Source organism: Podarcis gaigeae (genome assembly GCF_964106915.1).
Source record: "Podarcis gaigeae genome assembly, chromosome: 4".
Classification (NCBI taxonomy): domain Eukaryota; kingdom Metazoa; phylum Chordata; class Lepidosauria; order Squamata; family Lacertidae; genus Podarcis; species Podarcis gaigeae.
In genome coordinates, this window is record NC_139677.1 from 65,504,080 (window position 1) to 65,529,292 (window position 25,213).

At 40.1% G+C, this 25,213-nt stretch overlaps 1 long non-coding RNA gene across 2 annotated transcripts; it reads right to left on the bottom strand.

Annotated features, from left to right (window-relative positions):
- Positions 1–20,103: 20,103 nt before the first annotated feature.
- LOC310842868 lies at positions 20,104–24,795 on the bottom strand. 2 transcript variants are annotated; one of them, XR_014563362.1, is made up of 3 exons: positions 24,420–24,795; positions 23,259–23,325; positions 20,104–20,336 (listed from the first exon to the last, which is right to left on the bottom strand). It is a non-coding gene; the product is annotated as an uncharacterized lncRNA (long non-coding RNA). The 2 variants fall into 2 exon arrangements; XR_014563363.1 differs by having other exon boundaries at positions 20,104–20,264; positions 24,420–24,558.
- Between the last annotated feature and the right edge of the window lie 418 nt (positions 24,796–25,213).

Below are 25,213 nucleotides of genomic sequence, written 5' to 3' on the forward strand. Positions count from 1 at the left end.
ATTTAGCATCACATCTAGTTTGGTCATTCCTTGCCATGATCGTCAGCCACACTGTTCATGGTTCTGCTGAATTTAACCCTAAAGTTCCACCTACTGTTTTTTCTTTTATTTCTGTTATTTTGCCTCCCAAGCTGTAGAGTGAAATCTGTCACCATTGTCCTCTAATAATAGTTCACGAAGTTGGTTATGCTATGCCAGAAAGTCAAGCTCTTAGTGGTACATATGCTTTCCCCTTGCAAACAGAAATTACCAGAAATTACTTATGGCTGATCAGCTACAACCTCATCAAGGGATAATGGGAAGTATCTCTGGGCAGGATTTCAACACAGGTCTGTTTGCTTAAATACACAATGTCAGATTATTTTAAAAATCACATAAAATTCAATTTCCGTCCACACTCCATGTTTTCCATGTAGAACAAGAATGAGAGAAGCGTTTCAAAAGGACTGATGCATGGTGTCCATAAATAAAAAAAATAGCATATATTTCTGGAAGGACATTATTGCATTATGAAAATACATAAATTTTCCATCTCATATAGCTTTCATTAAATTCTGCTTCCTTGAGAGCCATTAATGAACATATTTGCAAGTTTTTGAAAGAGCCATATAAATCACTCCAAACAGTTTAAAAAGTAGATGTCTTTCTCATAGCAGCATCTGAACTATTGCTTGAACTATAGCTCGGTAATCCAATTTAGCACGGCCACTTTAGCACAAAGCACCACATTCCTTATTGCAGATTGATGGAAAAGGCATTTTCAATAGTAAAACCAACAGTATTTTTGTTTTATCTAACACTTAAATGTCTAACATCAGTGCTCTAGACAGAAAGATGACTTGGAGATTCTACCTCAATCTGGTGTACTCCATCAGCAGAATGTAAAGTAGTGTGCTTAAAAAGGAATAGATTACCATCCTTTCTGTGAAGAACAAATCAATGTTCACCTTACACATGCAAAATAACTAGGTTAAAACATAGGTAAAATATTCATAAATGAGATGAAAAGTAGCACACACTTTAAAAAGTGCTAAAAGTGACGACTACTATACTAATCAATATTTACATTGCGTCTGTTTTTCATAAATTCAATTAATAGAAGCCGTTTGTCTCTGAAAATGATATGTTCTTTGTCTGCCATTTCTTAATGTGACCAGCTACATAAGCTTCACTCCTATCTCCACTGCATGCTTGACTGCTACCTTCACACCATGCTTCACTGTATCACTGCTACCTTCCAAATTTTTGTTATCAACTCTTTTATGTAACTATAGTGGTGACCTATTTCCCAACTTTCCTGCCATTTATATATAGGCAGCAACTATCAAACACCAGCACCATTTATGCACTCCCTGCTGCCTGGGGATACTGTAAGTTGAACGTGGTGCTGGCTCCACTGGCTCCACCTCTTTCATCAAGGATGCAGAGGCAACAGTGCTGGTCGGAGCAAACTATGTATCTCCAGCCTCTATGGTTTAATACCTGTTTGCTTGCCTAGTCCTGAGGTTCTGGAAATAACCCACACAAATAGGTGTCCCTGCCTCACTCTTCAAATGGAGAGCACGGGGGGTGTGTGTGTCAATTTTTGGATAAATGCCTTAGCTAAGCCTAACCATGTCTTATGTGTCTCTGCTATGCTTAACCTGCTTCTAATCTGTAACCCAATATTGAGATTCAACCTTGATGTCATCAATAAAACTTTCAAAACCTTCAGTCGTCGTAACAGTTTGAGGTCTGAGAAGGAAAGCTATGACATTACCATACTGTATGCCCACACATCCACTTCAGTCAAATCAGCTTTGTACTTTTATATTTTATTTATTATTACATTTATATCTGACCTTTCCTCCAAGAAGCTCAAGGTGTGTTGCCTGGTTAGTAGTAGCAGTAGTAGTAGTGATGTTATTTATATGCCACCTATCTGACTGGGTTGCCCAGCCAATCTTGGTGGCTTCCAACACAGTATTAAAACACAAAAAACCTCAAACATTAAAAACTTTCTTGTGCAGGGCTACCTTCAGATGTCTTCTAAAAGTCAGATAGAGATTTATTTCTTCTGCTCCCTATTTTATCGTCTCAAGCACTCATGAGAGACTGCAAACAAACACATATATTTAAAACATTCTCCCCACAAAATCCCCAGGGCCTATTTACCTGTTTGTCTGTAGTATTATTCTCTCAAGAGAAGCCACTATGCCAACAAATTCCATTCACTTCTGTCAAAAGTATTTTAAAAAATAAGTTATGGACAATTTTAATTTCTCCGTAATAGTGAAAATGGAGGAGACACAAAGCTTAGTTTTCCAAATTTGGACCCAAACCAAATTGTCCACCTCCAATGCACTTTGGATCAAACTGGGCAAATTTTCAAAGCACCAAATCAAGGTCTGAACTGATTCTTGTTATTGGTGCTGAATAAAGCGTCTCTCGTGGACCTATAGGATCACTTTGTGGGGCCAAAATGTGTCACTGCCTTGATGTGAAACATTGAAAATCCGGAAGAGGAGCTATTTCCTTGTCTTTTCCAACCATTGTTCTCCATACACTTGGCTAGTAGATGCAGCTCCACCCTACATGGAGAAAAAGATTTAAAGTAGCGAAAGTTCAGAGCAGAACAATTGCAAAGATGGAGCTGCCACAAATGGGTGTGAGATCTCTGTTTAATGTATTCATCTGAAACATAAGATGTCTCTACGTTTTCACTCAACTCTCAATGTTGCTTCTCTGTCTTTTATTTTTCAACCTTGTTAAGTAATACTACCATTTATGTTTAAAGGACATGTAGAAGAAACCTTAAATGACTTTTATGTAGCACAGATTATGCAGGCTTCTCTAAAGTGCTTTTACAACGAATCTCCAAGGACCCTGAGGTCACTTGCTGCAATGAACTGGACATAACTAGCATGTATTTTAGAGATTCTTTTTTCTTTTTTCTTCTTTTTTTGCAAATGGATTGCCTGTGGGTGGTGATGGTTAGCTCACTTTTGAACAAAATTTTGACTCAACATATTATTCTGACAGTTCTAAGTAGGCTGGGGATTTTTGAACTATTTTTACTTCATATTTAATTGACGTATGCAGATGATACCCATATCTGAAGAAAAAATAGCTTCAAATATATAGCACAAAATCTGCATGTTAAACTTAGCAAAACCCTTTTTGGATTTACCTTTAGAAATGGCAAGAATTAGTTAAAATAGCCATTGTATATCTGTTTAAAAAAAGAATTCAACATAGTTTTAGGCAGCCTTTGCCAGCATTTCTGTTCATAACTACTTAATGAGAGATGTCAGTGATGAAAGCTGATGCATCTTCAGCAGTTTGTTCACCAGTCACCCTTAATTTCAGGTATGATGCACCACTCTGGCTTCCACAGAATGATCACATGCTAGAAATGTCATCATACTCAAGAAGTGACATTCCATCATTCACAGGATCTGTCAGAGAGATTGCCACCATCACAGAACGAGTTAGGACGAAGGTCCCTTGCTACATCAGACTACTATCATCAATTCATTATCCTGTTCTCACTCTGGCCAACCAGATGTCTCTGGAAGCCTGAAAGCAGGACATGAGCACAACAGCAGTCTCCTCTCTCATGTTCCAAGCAACAAGCATTCAGAGGCATTCTGTCTGTGATACTGGAGGTTGTACACAGCCATCATTTTTATTTTTATTTTATTTTTATTTTTGTTTTTTATTATTTATTATTAATTTATTATTATTATTATTGTTATTGTTGTTGTTGTTGTTGTTGTTGTTATTTTCTATACTACCCTTCATCTGAGGATCACAGGGTGGCTTACAATATAAAAAACACAAAAATAAATACCATAGTAACAAGCAAAAACAATTACCCCCACTCCCATTTTAAAGGCCAGAGGACTGGGAGACTTGCAGTCTTATCGTCAACTTGTCTCAAATCCTTTTAAATCAGTACACATTTGTAGCCACCCCTACATCTTCTGGTAGGGAACTGCATAGTTTAACTATGTGGTGCATGAAGAAGACTTGGTGATCCATTCATTTTTATTTTTTTAATACGGCCAGGAATGGCCTCCTACCACTTTCCTGGGTGGCTAGTGGTTGTGCCCCATCATGTTCGGCTGCCATCCCTGGCAGCTAGAGCACACGTGTCCGGCTGGCTGTTTGGAAATTTCCCAACTGGTGGTGCGGCGGCAGCGGGAGGCCTCATTAGCGAAAGCATGCCTCAGGTTAAGAACAGTTTCACGTTAAGAAAGGACCTCCAGAACGAATTAAGTTCGTAACCCAAGGTACCACTGTACTTCTCAAATTCCTTCTTTCTTTCTTTCTTTCTTTCTTTCTTTCTTTCTTTCTTTCTTTCCATTACTGCCTTTTCCTTCTCCTCATCTGGCCACAACTTCCACTTCATGAAGGAAGTCCTCTTGCCTCTAGCAGCCTGCACATTTCCTGATCTGTGGGATACATCCTCTCTGAGCTGCTATTATTATGGTTTTGAATAACCCCCACGCATTCTCGAGAGACTCTAACCACTTGACCTTCCTTTCCAACTTCCTTTTAACCACTTCCCTCATTTTTCAGACGTTTCTTCCTTTGAAGTCAAATGTGACACTGTTGGACTTCCTTATCAATTGTTCGCTCAAAATACCTGTTGAATTTGATGGCATGGAAGAGAGAGGCAGATTATTGATGATTCCAGGAAGTAAAAATAAGTCTGATAGCAAAGTGGACAAAGGATTTCTTAAAAACAAAAGGAGAGACAAGGTATTTTACTTGCGTGTGACAGGGACTGATCCAGCAACAATTTTTAGAATCAAGGTTGTAGAACATATATTAGCCTCCAAGAAGTATGTGAAGTTTCCTCTCTTGCCTTTGAATAACGCAGCTCACAGTAAACTGTTTCAACAGTAACAAGTTACCGTCACTTGCACCTGATCATTCAAAGAACATTTCTTTTTTCATACCAATACAAACCAAAAAGTTCATGTTTAATCAAAAGAAGAACACAAGTGGAGAATTTAAAAGCTAATGTTATTTGATCATGTGGTCATCTTTGAAAAGTTCTGTGAAGAAATTATCAGACCCTGTCCTGCCCCAAATGCTAGTGTAATTTTTAAAAAGACACTTTATGAATTATAACTCTCCCCAGGTAAATCTTGACAGCTATGTATGAGTCAGTGCAGTTCCAAGGCAGCAGTGAATTATGTATAATCTCTTTCTAAACCAGTTTCATTTTTGTCATGAATATTCATACCAAAGAGCTCAATTAGAATTCCCTACACAGTAGGTGACTCAAACAGCAAACTCCTATCAGGTATGAAGAATATGCTGGAACAGTTTATTATTTTCTGCAGATACACAATAACACAAACATAGCACACATTTCAATCTCTGCAAATGCAAGTTTTGTGTACAACTAAATTAAGCACAATTTCTTACCAATGATTTAAAGGAGATAAATATCCACTGAGCTGATAATACATTCCTTAAATAAACATATAATAATCTGAAGTGAACTACACATTTTATTATTCAGCTACACACATTGTAGCTGGAGCAACCTCTTGGCTATCTGTGGTTTGCCTTTATGTAGTGTGTGACATGGTCCTAAGCATCTGACTAAAAGCATTTCCACATAAGACTTAAAGTCAGGAAAGCAGTATTTAATGTCTGGACAAAATACAAAGACTTATTGGAAAATAAAACTCCGAGGTGGCTTTCCCCTCTGGAAGCTAAGGCCCGAAAAAGACCCAATATGGAGGCCAAATGGCCAAAATATTGGGAAATATTAGAAAAAGATGGAGACAATTGGAAATTGCAGAGTTTGGAGAAAATGAAGGATAAAGTGCGAGACTGGTTACATTACGCTCAGATTAAAGAAGTTTTTAAAAATGACAAAAAGTTAGGGTTCCAGGTGGAGAAATCAAAGTTGGAAACAGAATTGTTAGAACCAAAGACTAAGGTACTATCAAGAATGTATAACTTGCTGTTAAAATGGAACACACAAGATGAAATGGTTAAATCTGCTATGATAGAGTGGGCACAGGATATTGGGCATAACATTATGTTTGAAGACTGGGAAAGGTTGTGGACCACTGGGCTGAACTTCACTGCATGTAATGCGTTGAAGGAAAATGTAATGAAAATGATATACAGATGGTACATGACCCCAGTTAAACTTGCCAAAATATACCATTTGTCTGATAACAAATGCTGGAAATGTAAAGGAAATGAAGGAACATTCTTTCACCTCTGGTGGACTTGCCCTAAAGTGAAGGCCTTCTGGGAAATGATATATAATGAGTTGAAAAAGGTATTTAAGTATACCTTCACTAAGAAACCAGAGGCTTTCCTCCTGGGTATTGTCGACCAGAAGGTGTTAAAGAAGGACCGAACATTTTTTATGTATGCAACAACGGCAGCAAGGATACTCATCGCTAAGAATTGGAAAACACAAGATCTACCCACACTGGAAGAGTGGCAGATGCAGCTGATGGACTATATGCAACTGGCCGAGATGACTGGCAGAATCCGAGACCTGGGAGAAGAAAGGATTGAAGAAGATTGGAAGAAATTTAAGATTTATTTACAAAAATATTGTAATTTGGTTGAATGTTAAGAAGGATGCTTGATCATAAATAATTGGCCACCACTAAACTAGATTGGAATTTGATGATAAGTGAGATTAAGGAAAACATAAACCTTTCGGAGAATTGCTAGACTATACTTAAATGAGTGGATACAAGATTGTAAACAAGATGATAATTTGCTTGAAAAAAACTTTTTAACGATGTAAGTGGGAGCAGGAGACGTGAGGAAGTCCAAACAAGTTATGAAATTTTGTTATGATATAAGTAATGTTGTTTATTATCTATGTATTTCTTTTATTAAAAAAACCTTAATAAATATTTATAAAAAAAAAGACTTAAAGCACATCATATTTCAGTTTGCTGTGTCAATATAAAAGCACACCATCTAGAATGCTCCCTCATATCACAAAACGCCTCTTTGCATGAGGTCTGTTTTGCTGGCTAGGCATGCAAATAGGTCTGAGATGAGACCAGAGAATTATGACTGTTTATATCACGAAGGGACTGCTGAATCTTCTGTGCAGCAGTGCAGAACTGCCATACTCCTATTTCTAAGAGAAATGCACAAAAGGTTACAAGTTCCCTTACCTCTCCAATTTCCCATCTCACCCATATTAACAAGGGAGATCAGGAAGAGATTGAGGCAGAGAGTCAGACTTGTGGAGCATTCTCATAAAAGGCTAGCAAAATGTCTGCATAATTGTGTGTGCCACCCATGGACCTCACGCTGCCCCATCCTCATTTTATGTGTGCCCTTAACACGTCCTGAAACTGACCCATTGTTCCATCCCACCAGAGTGCTTCCCTTGCTTCTGTTTGTTTCTTCCTGATCTATTTGCTGAAAGTTTTCTGCTTTTCTTTCATCATAAAGCAAAATGCCTTTCTCTCATAGCATCCCACAAATTGGATTCCAAGCAGGTGTCCTCACTAACGCTACTGCTCTCCCAAAGAAATATGACATTCTTTTCCTAGGAGGAAAAATCCATTCAGGTATAGATATATACTATTCCAAACTCAAGCATTAGATTATTTTTTTAAAAAAAAAACCCAACCCAGATAAAATAAAGGTATATGGTTCATTCCTCATGAGAAAGAAAGACAGTTTCCCAATAGGGGCTGAAGAATATTTATGAGAAATAGTGTAGAGGAAGTGTCTACCCATTTGCACAGTTGAATAGAAGTGGAAACTATACTGAAGGAATCCCAAACCAGTCATGTTTAACAGGCTGAAAGTATAACTTTTGGCTCAAACAGGCCCAACCAGAAGAAAAATGGCTTCTCTTTGGTCAAGAGGCAATTTAATACAGTGATACCTCGGGTTACATACGCTTCAGGTTACATACGCTTCAGGTTACAGACTCTGCTAACCCAGAAATATTACCTCGGGTTAAGAACTTTGCTTCAGGATAAGAACAGAAATTGTGCTCTGGCGGTGCGGCGGCAGGAGGAGACCCCATTAGCTAAAGTGGTGCTTCAGGTTAAGAACAGTTTCAGGTTAAGAACGGACCTCCAGAATGAATTAAGTACTTAACCCGAGGTTCCACTGTACATTCATACCACTGTACATTCATAAAATGGAATCTGTTCCAGAAGTCCGTTCAACTTCCAAAATGTTCAAAAACTGAAGCGCGGCTTCTGATTGGCTGCAGAAAGCTCCGCCAGACATTTGGCTTCCAAAAATAGTTCACGAACCGGAACAGTCACTTCTGGGTTTGCGACGTTCAGAATCCAAAACATTTGGGAACTAAGCTGTTTGACTTCCAAGTATGTTGAATATTTATCAAATTTGGTCTGCTGTTGCTTAATCTTCTACTAGTTTATTGGTGTTTATAGTCTTGTGTTGGCTTGGGTTGTTTCAGGAGTCAGACCAGCTGAAAAAAATTGTTCTGGCTCTTTGTAACCAGAGATTATATAGATGAAAGTTTGCAGTTAAACTGCTTGCCTTTTAGAAAACCTTCTGCTTTATAGTAATACCCCAAAGCATTTAATAATAATATTAATAATATTTTTTTATTTATACCCCGCCCTCCCCAGCCAAGGCCAGGCTCAGAGTGGCTTACAAGCAATAATAAAAACAAGATGAATGATTACAACTTTAAAAAAAAATACAACATTAAAATAATGGAACATTAAAATATTAAAATGTAGCCTCATTGCAGGAGAAGGAAAAGAAAGAAAGAGGAGGGAAAAAGAGAGGGGGGGGGAGGGAATCAAATTGGCTCCAAGCCAAAGGCCAGGCGGAACAACTCTGTCTTACAGGCCCTGCGGAAAGAAATCAGATCCTGCAGGGCCCTGGTCTCATGAGGCAGAGCGTTCCACCAGGCCGGAGCCAGAGTTGAAAAGGCCCTGGCTCTGGTTGAAGCCAATCTAACTTCTTTAGGGCCTGGGACCACTAGGGTGTTATTATTTATGGACCTTGAGGCTCTCCGTGGGGCATACCAGGAGAGGCGGTCCCGTAGGTATGAGGGTCCTAGGCCGTGAAGGGCTTTAAAGGTCAAAAGCAGCACCTTAAATCTGACCCTGTACTCCACCGGGAGCCAGTGCAGCTTGAAAAGCACTGGGTGAATATGCTCCCATGGCAGAGACCCTGTGAGGAGCCTCGCTGCAGCATTCTGTACCCGCTGGAGTTTCTGGGACAGCTTCAAGGGCAGCCCCGCATAGAGCGAATTACAGTAGTCAAGCCTGGAGATGACCGTCGCATGGATCACTGTGGCCAGGTCGGGTCGGGAAAGGAAAGGGACCAACTGCTTGATGCGGCGAAGGTGGAAAAATGTCGCCTTGGCTGTTGCTGTAACTTGCGCCTCCATGGAAAGGGAGGCATCAAGGATTACACCCAAACTCTTAACGGAAGGCAATGGCACTAATTGGGCCCCCACAAGAGAAGGGAGTTGGTCCAGAGGAGGAGGTCCATTCATTAGATGAAGTCACTTGTCCCAGGCTGAAAGTCAACTTGAGGTCAAAGTGGTTATCTCAAGGTATACTGTACTGCAGAACGTCCGTACATTGTAGAATACACATAGATGCTGGAGGTGTAGTTCTGAAAGGATCCCATTGTGGCATATGTTGTCTTCATCAATTTTGTACTGGCAAAATCTAATTCATAATTAGGTTCCTGTAATATGGGGGTTAACATAAGACAACAGAAGTAGGCTTTACAAGCCCAGTTAGCCTGTCCAGATTTTGAAAACTTTCATTTGAGTACACCCTATGTTCTCTGAGCAACTGTTCCCCTCCTACCTGGTGCAGAATATTTAGAAAAATTGACATTCATGAAGAACATAAGGGTTACGTTATGTAATACAAAGAGTACTTTCCTGCCTATATGTTGTCATGATTCAACATTATTTTGGTATGATTACTTGTTTTCTTTAAATAAACAAGTAAGAAGAATGCTTTTTACATAGTTTACCTTCTTGTTTCTAGCCTAAACTGCTACTGAAATAATGGAAAGACACACACAGAGAGAAAATTTAGCCGAAAATGTATCCTTCAGTTGTTGAGGCTCTTCTATAACAATCACAGTTTATTCAACTAATGCTTCAAGTACATCATCCAAGACATTGTTTGAAAGTGCAAGAACCATTGTGCTAGTGGCAGTAAAAAAAAAAGAAAAATCTATATATTTTTATATTCACTCTGAATCATCCATGGCTAAGTGGCTAAAAGCAGGGTTCTTTATGTGAGGGAAAAGAATTGTATTTGGGCTTGAAAGTTTTGTGGCAAGTGTTGGTCTAATGGAATTTGAAGTGGAGGAGATATTGATTCCCCATAAAAGCCAGCCTTAATCTTTCAGTTTCTGCAAAGCTGGGGCAAAGGGAGTCTTTATCAAGTGACACTAAAGTGCATTCCTGAAAATTTGCCACAAGCTCTGGTTCCTTGTAATTTCTCTGAATAACCGAAGTCCATGGATGGTTAGAACAAACTAGGATCAAACCATGGCTTGATATACTGCTTTGTTAACCAATGATAGTTTGGACAAACCACAATTCAGATGTCATGGGAGACTGTGGTTAGTTCTAAAGATAAAGTAGATGCTTTTGTATCTTCTCAATGTACACATGAAGGAGAAAGCAGAGCTCACAAGCTCAAGATTCACACAGGCTCATTCCTTTAACTGTAACTGTGCCTAAATGTGTAAGCAAGTGAGAAGACTCAAGTGCTAGTTTAACGATATAGAGTGTGGGGGTTTTTTAAATGACTTTTTGATAGCAAAAAATACTTTTTCAGGTGTGCAGAATGATATTTATCCTGCCTCAGGAGGGGGGATACTTTCCCTATCTCGTGTTTCTTGCTATTTTAAAAAATAGCAGGCAAGACTAATACAATGAACGAATGTTGATATCTTGGTACATTGAGAGTGATTTTGACTATCTAATCAAGTTTAACTGGGTATGACTAATGGTCTGTTGTTTCATAGCTTTAAGTCTTTCAATACAAAAACCTTAATTATTGACCTCCCCACTACAACACCATACAAGAATTTGTTCCAGGTAGAAGTTTTACTTCTTCAAAGTCACTTTTGATTTATCCTGGCTTCCTTTTCAGCTGTTCAGCTCATAAAGGTAAAGGTAAAGGTACCCCTGCCCGTACGGGCCAGTCTTGCCAGACTCTGGGGTTGTGCGCCCATCTCACTCAAGAGGCCAGGGGCCAGCGCTGTCCGAAGACACTTCCGGGTCACGTGGCCAGCGTGACATCGCTGCTCTGGCGAGCCAGAGCTGCACACGGAAACGCCGTTTACCTTCCCGCTAGAAAGCGGTCCCTATTTATCTACTTGCACCCGAGGGTGCTTTCAAACTGCTAGGTTGGCAGGCGCTGGGACCGAGCAACGGGAGCGCACCCCGCCGCGGGGATTCGAACCGCCGACCTTTTGATCGGCAAGCCCTAGGCGCTGAGGCTTTTACCCACAGCGCCACCCGCATCCCTTCAGCTCATACACATGCAGATTTAATGACAACCTGGAAGAGCACCCTTGTTTTGGATGATACAGAACCACCTAATCTTGAAGAATCTCTTATGGAATAAATTGTCTATTATGTACATTGCTACAGTGGGTAGGGAATGAAAGGGCATTTATGAACCTTTTTGAAATCAAGTTGCCAGCTAAGTCTAGTAGAAATCTGTCCTGGAAAATGACCTGAGGGACAAATGCAATAAAACCTTTCCTACCAATATTGCTACTGCATTTTCCACCTCCACTCCACTCTAGAAAGGCTTGATATATAAGTTTTAAAAGTGCTGCTCTAATTTTACACCCTGTGGGCCTACCAATTGCTGTAAGACAATCCTCACAGTAAATCACTTTTTCCTTTCTTCTAGGGCATCCATTTTAAATCAGAATAGTATTGATCATATGCAAATTCCACTTGATATTTTGTATACGTTTCTTGCCACAACACAATATTCAGTTCAAGTATCGTACAACAATTATACAATATGTGCTAGCTCAGAAATTTAAATGGCATTTCGATTTCAACATCTCCCCACAGGTTTAAATCAGATTTCATGGAAAATACTATATAATAGTATTGTATAGACCAGTGTTTCCCAACCTTGTGCCTCCAGATGTTTTTGGCCTACAACTCCCATCATCCCTAGCTAGCAAGACCAGTGGTCAGGGATGATGGGAGTTGTAGGCCAAAAACATCTGGAGGCACAAGGTTGGGAAACACTGGTATAGACTGAATAATTCCAGGTGAATAATTCCTGGTTAATAGGCTTGTCAACAAAATAGGCTGGTTGAAGAGTTTGCAAAGTACCATTGATCAAACTTGCTCTGTTTCCTTTATCTGATGGAATCCTTAATTTTAATATTTACAATTAATACAGGATTCGATTCAGACTTAGTGATGTTTAGTAGGCCTGCTGAAATTAATGAGTCTTAATTTTGTCATGCTAACTTATGTCCCTTTGATTTCAATAGGTCTACTCTAAGCTAACTTAAGTCTGGCTCCAACCCATATTAATATTCATTCATGTCTGCCAGTGCCAACTGGCAGTGATTGGGTTCTACATCTCATTTAAGAATCCATACAATTAAGTTCAGGTTGAAGCTGACAAGGGTCGTACATCCTTCTGCTGTAGTGACAGATAGAGATAGAAAGAAAGAGCCCTCATTTGCATCTCATTTTGCATTTGAAATTTCCTATTATTCCACAAGAATTATTGAAATGATCAGGTGGAAGGAAGAACACCTACTGGACTATGTGGATACTATATGACACATGAGAACAGGATCTCATCTCAGTAGAATCTTATTCAAACCATGTTGAAAATTTATGAACTAATTCCATTCATTGTTCTTTTCCTACAGATTGTGACAGTCCAGAGAAAGTTGGTTGAGCCTATTTATTAATGGATGGTGGATAACAGCAGACGTCCTGTTTTGACAATTTAATAGCTACTCACTGAAATCCCATTGATTTCAATAGAATGTCGGTGTGAGCAACATGCACCAGGGTGCTTGACTTTTTTCAGATTATTTTGTTATACTACCTGAAGTTTTAATGCTAATATACTTTAATCCTTTTAGGAAGTGAATTAATATTTTACGACTAGCTCTCGGTATCAAGGAAATGTCCTCTAATTGAATCTGATGGAGACAGTTCGCAGCTTATCCACTAGATGTCAGTCAACAGTCAGAATAGTTTTTAATTTCAAGCACCCAAATAAAACCTTTAAAATGAAACAGTTAACTAATTATTAGTCATTTGTTCTTTATTTTATGGTCATGTCAGTACTTCTCTTAAAATTTAGTATCACTCTATAACAAAGTAACATATCTTTCAAATGAGTTTTCATTCTTAGCATAAACTGTGTCGCACGTTAAGTATAATTATGTATATATGAACTCCGTTTATTGCATGCCAGCTGCCAAATGGAAATAATATTAATTTCTGACATTAACCAAGATTAACAATTTCTCTGGAATATTTAAAAGAAAGTGAATCTTTCACCTTTTTTGAATGATTGCCTGCCCCTGGACCCAGGGGGAAATTTCCACCCACTAATGGATTGCTCATAGTGGTTTGGGATAACTGATTAAGAGAAACTCACTAAGTTGCCAAAAGTTATAATCTTAATTGATATATGAGAATAGTGCACAAGAATAGTGCATATACATTTTCAAGGCATGTAGTACTTGTCTCTCAACTTTTCATACTTCTACTTTTGTTTCATTTAAAAAAAAATAGGAGGAAAGAGCTGTGTTTGTTTTTTTTCTTCTTCTACTATTTGGTTTAGGTGAGAATACTGCAGGGTAGCAAGCATTGTGTTGGTTTGGCTGTAATGCTGAACCATAGTTTGGCATTATGAAGAGGAACTTGGGTAAGTTGGGTCCTCCCATTTTCTTCAGCCTGGCCATAATGAGAAGTTTGAAAGCTTTGGTTACTGGTCTTAACTATGGTTTGCTTAAATAAGACAGCTAAGCCATAGTTGGAGAAACTGGCTTGTTTCAACAAATTAAAATGGACCAAATCTTAGGATTTGGACATAATGCTAAACACTGGTTAATCTTAAATGAAAGTAGAAGCTCCTGATCTTCTACTGCACCAGAGAGTGAAAGGAGGAGCCTATGGGTCCAAGGTTAACAGTAGCTCATGCATGCTTTAGTATCCATGAACTGGACATACTATATTCAGAACCCACAGAGTCTTCTTCAAAAATATTTGTCTGACAGTATATGGATTTTATTTAACCAAGAAGACTATTTTTTCAGAAACACATACCGTACATTACATGAAGAAAGTGTCCAACAGAAGTGATTAATGTGGTGGGTTGGAACCACCTTCTTAATACTGGCATTGCTAATGTTGACCTGGACAAGACTGGGGAAGGATGGCAGTGAGGTTCAGAGCTTGTAGCTGAACTTGCAGAAGTGCTGGATTGGCAGTGACAGGCCCAGTGATGCAACCCCTAGATGCTAGAGCTCTAGCATCACCACGACTGTGCCCCAGCCAAATAAGCAACCGTGACACTAGTGTCAGGAGAGTGACTCTTTTCCTCTACACATGTTGGTACTGGATTGCATCCAGAATGGCACAGGGAGGAACTCTGCAAACTGAATGCTTCCATGGGTGAGAGGGGAGCAAGATATTTTTGTGATTTATCTCCCTGCCATGGCAATCCCATATGCTCCCAAACATCTGCCCTGGAGGATTGGGGGATCTCTGGTGTGGTGTGGGAGGTGGCACTGGGGACTGCATGGTAGAGGATAAATTGGTAAATGTCACTGCCCTCCCACCACTGCCCTTGAGAGCATCTAGTTCTCTGATCGGTTGCACTTTCCCCCCCAAATGTTTGCAGTCATACTTATATTCCATAATTGAACCCTTGTTTTCATGCCATTGGTGCATTGGCCTCTGTCATGGGAAACAATGGAAGAGTGTGCCTTTGTGGGTAAAGTCAAACTGCTGGAAGGTTACAGCACCTGCTGTGGCTGTAGAGACTAATATGGGAGAGACATGTTTTGTTGCAGCTGGGCAGATGAAGGTGGCTGTTTGTGCTGCTGCAGATGCACCAAGGCATTTCTTCTCTCTGCGCTCCTCCCAGTGGTTATTCCTCCTCTGGTCACTGCTATGCATGTACAACCTGACTGTCTGTCTCCAGTCACTGTGGTTGTCTGGAAGGGATTCCCACATCACAGGATTGATGTTGCCAGCCTTCATGTCATGTTTGCAGATATCTTTGCAGCACAGAGTTGGTCTGCCAATGGGCCTGATGCCTGAAGCCTGAAGCCAGCTCCCCCATACACTGTTCTGTCAGCTGCCCCAGGACCCTTTCCTTTAGGTAGAATTCTTTAAAGTTAAAATAGTACTGTAGACATCACAGGGATATAGCAAGGTGAAGTAGGAGTTAATATACTGTTGGAAACAAGAGAGAATAAAGTCTCTTTGCACCACACAGCACGTGACTATAAGTACAGTGGTACCTCTGGTTACAAACTTAATTCATTCCGGAGGTCCGTTCTTAACCTGAAACTGTTCTTAACTAGAGGCGTGCTTTCGCTAATGGGGCCACTTGCTGCCGCTGCGCCGCCAGCACACGATTTCCATTCTCATCTTGGGGCAAAGTTCTCAATTCGAGGTAACTCTTCCAGGTTAGTGGAATTTGTAACCTGAAGCGTTTGTAACCTGAGGCGTTAGTAACTTGAGGTACCACTGTACTTGGAAAAGGGTTGAAATAAATTCTGGAGACAACACCACCAGTGATTGTGTTATGTACTGAGTTGAATAGGATCTAAACTGCAGCAGTCTGATTGGTCCTAGAACAATAGGATCCAAAATGCAGCAGTCTGATAGGTCCTAGAACAATAGGATTCAGAATGCAGCAATGTGATTGGTCCTAGAACAATGCAGCAGTATGATTGGTCGGCAGGAGCCACCCAATCCAGCTCCAGATAGAAGTGAATCCACAACCTGATTGGCCTACAGGAGAATTCTGGAATTAGCCAATCACATGCAGCCCATTGTGTAAATAATGTATATAAAGCAGATACTCTGAGGGGACATTCATTCCCTCCTCACCACTATGAGCTGAATAAAGAGCATGAAATCCACTCTCGACTATGAGTATATTTCAGATTGGTAAAGGAATCAACGATGTAGATTATCCTTTGCTTGAAAAATTACAAAATAAAATTTCTAGAAGAGCAGAGCTGAAAAATTGTAAATTACATTGTTACTGCCAGTTGTACCTCTCTGAATACCTAAAATTTGTAACATTTTGGACAGCTGCCAAACTTGCTAGCTTGGAATTTGAACGGTTCATCGTTTTTCTTCTGTAATGAATGTTAACCAATCTCTGGAGCTCAACAGAACTGTGGAATAAGTGCATGAGACGGTTGGCAAAGCGAGTGGTCAGATAAAAAGACCCGCATGTGCAGACCTTGAAGATGAATGTTTTGAATCCACATTCAGTCTCTCATATTTGGAAAACACAAATCCAGCAATTGAACATTGTCTATAACATCTTTAATACATATGTATTCCAGGGAAGTGTCTATAAAGAAGGAGTGAAGAGAAGGTGAAAGTTGGTCACTTTAGAAACGTTGGTTTCTAGGAGCTATCATAGCGCTTCATTGGTGAAAGGTTTTAGGAAGGATTCTTTTTGAAAAAGAAGAGCATCTTAATGGATACTTCTACCTAGTTTGTAGTATAGGCTATTTACTTTTCAATATTACTTCTGTGTAGACATAGTTAGGTTTCTAGCTTAAATATGCTGGACCTTTAGTTAGTAGTAACAGCTTTCTGTTGTCCTCAGGTGGTCACAGAGAGTTACCACAGAAGGCTATTTGTCTGGTCCATGATTATCTACTCTGGCAGCAGCTTTGTTTGTTCCTGGCATCTGTCTGTCTTGAGAGAGAATGGAAGAGTGTCCCATCGGGGGGTAAAGTCAAACTGTTGGAAACCAGTATGGGAGAGAGATGTCTTATTGCAGCTGGGACAGATTAAGGTGTCCGGGTTTGCTGCTACAGATGCACTAAGACACTTCTCTCTGTGCTCCTCCCAGTAGCCATTTCTCCTCTGGTCACTGCTGTGGATACAAACATAAAGGTAAAGGACCCTGGATGGTTAAGTCCAGTCAAAAGCAACTACGGGGGTGCGGCACTCATCTCACTTCAGGCCAAGGGAGCCAGTGTTTGTCCACAGACAGATTTCTGGGTCATGTGGCCAGCATGACTAAACTGGTGCAACAGAACACCATGACAGAAACCAGAGTGCACAGATATACTGTTTACCTTCCTGCCACAGCGGTAACTATCTACAGTGGAACCTCGGGTTAAGTACTTAATTCGTTCTGGAGGTCTGTTCTTAACCTGAAACTGTTCTTAACCCGAAGCACCACTTTAGCTAATAGGGCCTCCCACTGCTGCTGCACTGCCGCCACTTGATTTCTGTTCTCATCCTGAAGCAAAGTTCTTAACCCGAGGTACTATTTCTGGGTTAGCAGAGTCTGTAACCTGAAGCATATGTAACCCAAGGTACCACTGTACTTGCACTGGTGTGTTTTTGAACTGCTAGGTTTGCAGAAGCTGGGACAGAGCAACAGGAGACCACCCAGTCTCACAGATTCGAACCACTGACCTTCCCATCAGCAAGCCCAAGAGGTTCAGTGGTTTAGACCACAGCGCCACCCGCTCCCTAGCGGATACAAGACCCATCTATCTCCAGACAGAGGCCTTTCCTGTCAGTTGCTTCCTGCTCCTTTGGAGATGTTAGAGATTTAACCTGGGACCATTTGCATTGAAAGCAATGGAGCTAAGGTCTTTCCATTTGGTCCTCAGTTCTGGAGTTGTGTTAGGGTCCAGCATTTTTATTATTCACAGTTGTAATATTGGGGTAGGATAGCTAGGATACTTACCTTGAACAAGTTGTTGTTGTTGTTGCATTTGGAAGGGGAGTAGTAGTATTGTTTTACTAAATTAATAACCACCCTAAAAACCTGTTATTCTAAATACTAGGGAGTAAGGCCCATTTAACACAGTAGTATTTATTTCCAAGTAAACATAGATCAGACTGTGGTACTAAAAAAAAAGACCATAGGCATTTAGTTGTTTAAGAATGGATGAGATTGCTTGCATTTTGCAGTCAGTGAACATCTGGGACCGATGCCACTAAAATAATACATGAAAAGTGGTAAGAGGAGGCAGCTAAAGCTGTTTCAGTTGTCAAGGGCATTGTCAGACACCAAATTGCTAAATGGCTCTTGCTACACAATAATGCATGTAACCAAGAAATGTACCATGTAGCTTGATGAATCTCCTGCTGCTTCCTGATTAGTACATCTATGGCTATTTCCTATAATTTTAATGAGAGTGATGTTTCTGGGAGTGCTTTATTGGTGAAGACCAAGCCTGCAGCCTCTGAACAAGGGTTTTATCTTTATAATAATCTTTTAAGAGATAATAACATTCCACGTGAATGGCATCACTCAGTCTGCACTGATGGTGCTTTCGCTATGACAGGCAAAGGATTCTTATTAAAAGAGAGAAAGCTTTTAAGACTGCAGATATGTATGTAGGTTTGGATAAGACATGAACAGGCTCAAATCAAACTGATTCTCAGCTTTTATCTGAATCCTCCCAATCCATTCCAGAAATGGGAATTTGGACCTCCCCACAGCCACATACAATTGTTGCCCCTTAACCCTTATCACCGCTGTTTTTTAAAGGATTGGCCATTTGAAATGACATTGCACATGTTGTGAATAAAGATACATAATTTAGAATGTCTGCTGAAAGATAATGGCTTGACTGCACTTGCATAGGATATACCAGGAGCATAATTGTTCCTCCACAAGGCATCTATGAACTATTCAGCCTGTTTTCCTGTCCCTTTGCCTCTTTGGAACTGTGTTAATCTACATTCCTGCCAAGGTCTGCAACCCAACTGTCTATCCTTAAAATGCTGCTCTTTAAGGTGGATTTATAGATTTGCTGGAAAGGAGGCTCAAGCATGTCCATTTCTATTAGATAAACTGTTCTTCTCTATAAGATGATGGTGAAAGGAAATAGAGTATTCTAAACCTGCTTTTTCAGATGAATCCTTTAAACCACGGGCTGGAGAAACTGTGGGCCTCCAGATGTTACGGGACTACAACTCCCATCATCCCTGACCATTGGCCAAGCTGATTGGGGCTGATGGGAGTTGGAGTACATCAATAAGTAGTCAACCATTGGTATTTATTAGGGCTAGGCAAAGAGATTTCCCTAGGCATGGAATTCTTACCAAGGTTTTAAGAGATTCAATTGGGTCTGCCGCCCCCTGGTTGCTTCCCTTGCCAAGCCCACCTGGGCCACCTACTCGCTTACCTGTGGGTCTGAGCCACCCACCCACACACTTGCTCACCTGTCTGGGCTACCACCCACTCATATGGGCCACCTGCCTGCCTCCCTGCTGGCATTTCCATCCTCCTCCCCCTGCAATATCGCTGTTCTCTCATTGTGCTGCACTTCACATGAGTACTTGTTGGGCAGCAACATAAATCTCAACATTATGACATGCTTACAATTTTATTATCTAGTTAGAAAAAGAACACCAGAATTTTAATAGAATTTGCTGCACTTTTAACATTCAGTGTGTGTGGTTTTTTTCAAGCAAGCAAACTTGAGTGTAAGAAAACCTTGGTAAGAATTCCATGGCTAGTGAAACCTTTTTGCAGAAATCTGCAAAGTGCTAGAAAAATCTAACTGCACACTAATTCTCAAAGTACTCTGAGAATGAGAGGAATGTAGTCAATTTACAAGGCTACATAGGCTGCAATCCTTAACACAGTAAGACTTTTTAAAAAATAAACATACATACATGGATGCATGCATGCATGGAATAATGGTTGTTAACATCTAGAAAGGGGATGCTAACGCACTCCTAGCCAGAAAGCCTGTTATGGAAGATAGAACAATTTGAAGGATGACCCAGAGCTGTAAACTGGCATTAATTCCAGATTAAATTTCTCACTGTTAAAAAAGACATTGTGTGTATGTGTTTTAAAAAGCATAGTTAACACAAAATCACACACAGCAGTACTGCGACACTTGAGCAATAATTATAAAATGTAGATTTATTTGCAAACCCATTACTTGTCCATTGGCCAGTGTACAATATGGTTCTTTTTTAAAGACTTTTGGTTTAATGATGCTTCAAGGACCATTCAAAACTTGCACCAGTTGAAATCGCGATTCGTTCCCAATTCTCTCTGTAGTGATATGTGTAGAACGTAATTAAGAGACAGCTAAGATTCTGCTGAGTTGTGCATTCTTCCAAGATGCTTTAAGGAAAATATTATAGATGCATGAGTAATCCTTTTACTTGATAGCAGCAATTTAAAAGTGGGTCTTTGTAATTATGCTAATAATACCTGCCATTATATTTCACAACATACTTTGCAGAAGGGTAAGGGTTAGTGAGCATTTTCATCCCTGATGTGCTGCAGTGAACCGAGGGGAAGTTTCTTCATTTATTCTTTTGTTTAATAAGTGTTACCAAAAAAAAAAAAATCAGCCCTGCTTTTATCCAGTGCTCAGATGAGCGAACTCAGAAAATGGTAGTTGAGAAGCAAGATGTGGAGTCTTTGTTTTCAGGAAGGCTAAAATATTTTGCCACTTTGGCATAATGACCATAAAGAGAAAGCAATGGTTAAGAAGAGGAATTTCACATATTGATTTGAAGGAACCAGTCATACAGCTCCATGAATGAATGAATGAATGAATGAATGAATGTCTTAAATGTGGACCATGGTGACAGGTAAATTTCCTAATAATGGGTACAGGCAGCTCTTATTGGTATTCTGTTCTAAATCGTAAAGAAAAGGTTAAAAATGAAGAAGGAACATTTTACTAAACATCAATCCATACAATATCCCCTCTACTATCTGCCCTTTTGGAAACTGAATAATCTGATGTGGGGGAGTAATGTGGGCTATCATGTGAGATTAAGGGCCAAACAAGTTACAGTGGTACCTTGGTTCTCCAACTTAATCCGTTCTGGAAGTCCCTTCCGAAACCAAAGCATTCCAAAACCAAGGCGCGCTTTCCCATAGGAAGTAATGCAAAATGGATGAATCCGTTCCATACTTTTAAAAACAACCTCTAAAACAGCAATATAACATGAATTTTACTATCTAACAAGACCATTGATCCATAGAATGAAAGCAGTAAACAATGTACTGCAGTCACACAACCAATCAATCAGTAGCTGAACTGGGTTCCACACAGTCACAAAAACAAAAACAAAAAGAGCTGCAAAAACAAAACGCAAAATAAATAGCAAAAATAGACAGACCTCAGAATAACACTCAAAACAGAAGTGTGGCATTCAAAATGGAAGTGTGGCACTCAAAACGGAAGCGTAACACTCAAAACGGAGCACGTTCGGCTTCTAAAAATGTTTGCAAACCAGAACACTTACTTCTGGATTTGCAGTGTTTGGGTTCCAAGGTGTTTGAGTACCAAGGTGTTTGAGAACCAAGGTACCACTGTAATTGCATAAGTGCAATTAAAGTGATTTTTAAAAAAATGTAACTAGCAACTGTGGGAAGACCTAAATAGCCTCTGGACTATGAATATGGAGGGGGGGGGAGCTTAATTTTTTTTTCCTCCTTGCTATGGTCCTAACAAAGAATGCCTCTTTGAAGCTGCTACTTGAATCCACAGGAATCTACTGTTGGCACTAATGGAGCTTTCCTTTGAATTACCGTTTTCCTGGGAGGGAAAGAGTTAACCTTCCTCTCCTCCCAACCTTGTAGTCCTGAGGCTACTCAGACCATGCTGTGGCTGCTATAGATATAACAAAAAATAATAATGCACAAGTTAATTGTATTCACACATCATATCTATTTTGGCCCTGAATGGTTTCTGTCTCTAGGGTTTTGTTTTGTTTTGAAGCACATCATGCAAGCCTTCTGGGGAAATTCAAGTTAACCTCATCACACAAACTAATGTAAGCAAACTCAAATATTTGCTTGCTCCCAAGGGTCTGATTCCCACAGTCAAAGAGTGGCTTGTTGTTCTGCACTGATCTTGCCCCATGTACACAATTAGGTCAAGTAGCTACTGTGTTATATCCATTGATGTACAGGTGATTTTTCACCCTGGTAATATCTACATCACAGCTTCAAACTGTGGGTTGATAGTGGTCCTTGCCTCTGCACACAGACTCCTGGGAATTGTGGTTTTGTGAAAGTATGTGTGGTGGTGTTCAGGGATTTCTTGACAGAAAAAGGAAATTGCATCTGCACTCAGCCAGAAGGAAAGCCATACTAGTAATATTGCTCTGAAATTAATATAATTAGTGCTGCCCAAGTGCTGCTATGATGGCAGTAATTGTCCCTCAGTGAGCAAATATCCACATTGTGTGAGTCACCCTGCACTTGTGAGTTACATGGAAAAAGTACCCACTTCTTCTGAGAGCAATCTGGCCTGTGGTCTTTAGCAAGAACAAGAAAGAACAGACTGCTCATTTCTGTGCAGTAAAATTCAGAAGCTTGGTGATTCCACTTCCAGGGTATGTGGTGGTATGTTTGTGGTTATTCCATCAATGTGGGGAAAGGATAAAGCCCACTGCTGTTCAAAATCACCTATATTCCGAAGATGCTTTGCTGTTTTACAAACGTTTGTGCTTTGTTTTTCTAATGGACTTTAGGTACTTTGCCTAGTGCTGTCCAAAAAATTCACTTGCATCTTTTTTTAACATTTTCCATCCATTTCATGCCAAATTCCATGATTTGGTGGGGGAAGAAGACAGTTTTGTATATCTGAATTACAGCATTTTCTGATGATAATTAAGGTGATTTCCAATTGCTAAGCAGCCACCAGCCACCAGCCAACTGTCTTGTTGTGTGGAAAATTCTAAAACTTTGGCACTCCCCGTTGGGCAATCTGCGTTGTAGCCCGTTGACATTCTGCTTTAAAAGCTATACAATAATTTCATGTTTTTTTAAAAAAATAAACCCCAAATTTCCTGTGCATAAATGTGGAGACATCACCCCTTTTCTTGCCTAATGGAGCAATTAAACTAAGAGTTTCAGGTTCCCATGCTCCTAATTCATCTTTATAGCTCCCAGTGTACTATTTATTTCATACTTTAGGTTCAGCTCCATGGAGAGTGTATTTATAAATTTGGCTGACATGTGGATAATGTTTTTGACCTTTGATAATAGGAGACGGTTTTGAGTTTATGACAGAACTACAACCTTTTATGTTCCCATTCAGACTCTTCTTCTTCTGAGGCATTCATAGCTCCTCTCTGTCTCTCTCCTTCTGAAATAAAAAATGGTAGATGGGAGAATTAATTTGCTCACAGTGCAAACTGCCTATGTTTGTTAATCCACAAAGCATGAATAATGTAAAGCAAGAAGGTTACCTAAGGTCCCACAAAGGGTTTAGGTTGCATGGGACGTGTTTCCAGATTATATAAAAAGTTAGGTCAAAGTAGAACAAATAGGAATGAAGTTATTGATTGCGATCATTATTCACATTGAAGAAGGGCAATGGAAAATACTGGAAAGTGATCAGGAAGAAGCAAGAAAAAAATACCCAGAAGAATTCTGAATGCAAGAAATGTGCAGAAGAGTGAAATATGTATTCAGTAAGTAGTTTAATGCATGATTTTAAGGGATAACAGGAGATCCCTTCTTCAGTCTATTGAATAGATTATCAAGCACAGAGATCAAGCCACAGCTACTACTAATTTTAAGTGTAAATTAAATGAAGTACTTAGCACCTCTTTGCTTCTCATTTGTGTATACCAAATTGTCTTTATTTTTTTCCCAGCCAGCTATTTTAGAATGTAACTTATTGTGCTCAGGGCTTATTATGCTTCCAATGATAGGCTTTGATTCAGGGCTAATTATAGTAATTAAGACATTGCCTACACTGTTGCAGCCGTGCAGATTGTGGTACTTATGCCTGACAAAGCTCAGAATATATGGCCTCTAAGGGTATTGCTTTCAAACGCACTTTCCATCACCTTCTGAGCTGTGAACTTTGGGAATTTCATTTACAACTTGACTCCTACAGAGGTGCATATGGTGTGGTACAGAGCCACACCAAAGGAATGGGGTGTGGGAATAATTAAGGTAATTTGTTAACATCTGGCCCTCGGAGAGCCTCCACACAGATAAAGGGGGAGGTGGGGAGGCAAGATAAATGGCAGGGCTGCTCCTCCCATGCCAGCTGTCCAGAGAACATCTCCTCACACTAGACCTTATAAAACATGACACAATATAAGAAACATACCCAAACTAAAAAGTTCTTCCTTGAGCTTTGAGGGAAGGAAGCCATTTTCAGTTCAACACAGTTGCATGCACCCCAATCTCTGAATGGTGAGAGACTCTCTCAGTTCCAGCACTTACCTTGGGTTTGGTTTCCTTGGAATGAAGCTCAACGGAGGCTGTGGTGTCTTCAGGATACATAGTTCTATTTACACATATATGCAACCCGAGCATAGGCTGGGAGGGCTCACAGCATCAACACTCCAGCAGATTTTGCCCTCCCAGCACAGACCGAGAGAAGCCTCTGTGTCTCCAGATTCCAGCATCAGCCAAAATTCACTGCACACACACTCCACTTTGGCCTATGGTTCCCACCCTGGGATAACACCAGCTAACCAGGTGAAGGGGGTGGAGAAATGTCTAGCCACTTCCTGGAGAGGACCATCACTGAGTTGTCACTATGACAACATAGCTCGCACTGTGAGATGCTGATGAGAGCACTTAAGTGGCCAGCAAAGGCTATTACCTCACAAAGAGGCTAGTAGAACTGGTTCAGTGGCTTCTGCTAGATTCTAAACCTCACTGGATCACAGACCTGGAAGGGATTCATGGATATGAAACCTATAACAATATATATACACATTTTCACCATAATCTTGTTGTCTTATTTAAAGCCTGGCTTTTGCTTTCAGTCTACCACTAATTAAATGGGTAGTCAGAATAGGGTTGGCAGTACCAATTCCTACCCTGAACATAAGCACTGAGCTCTCCTGACGTAGTGGGAAGAAAGGCAGACATGGCTGCTTCCCGCTGCTTAGCCTTTGAAATATACTCGGAGTCTTGTGTGGATTTCGTGCCCTTTATTCAGCTCAGTAGCGAGGAATGAAAGCTCCCCCAAAATATCTGCTTTATATACATTATTTACACAATGGGCC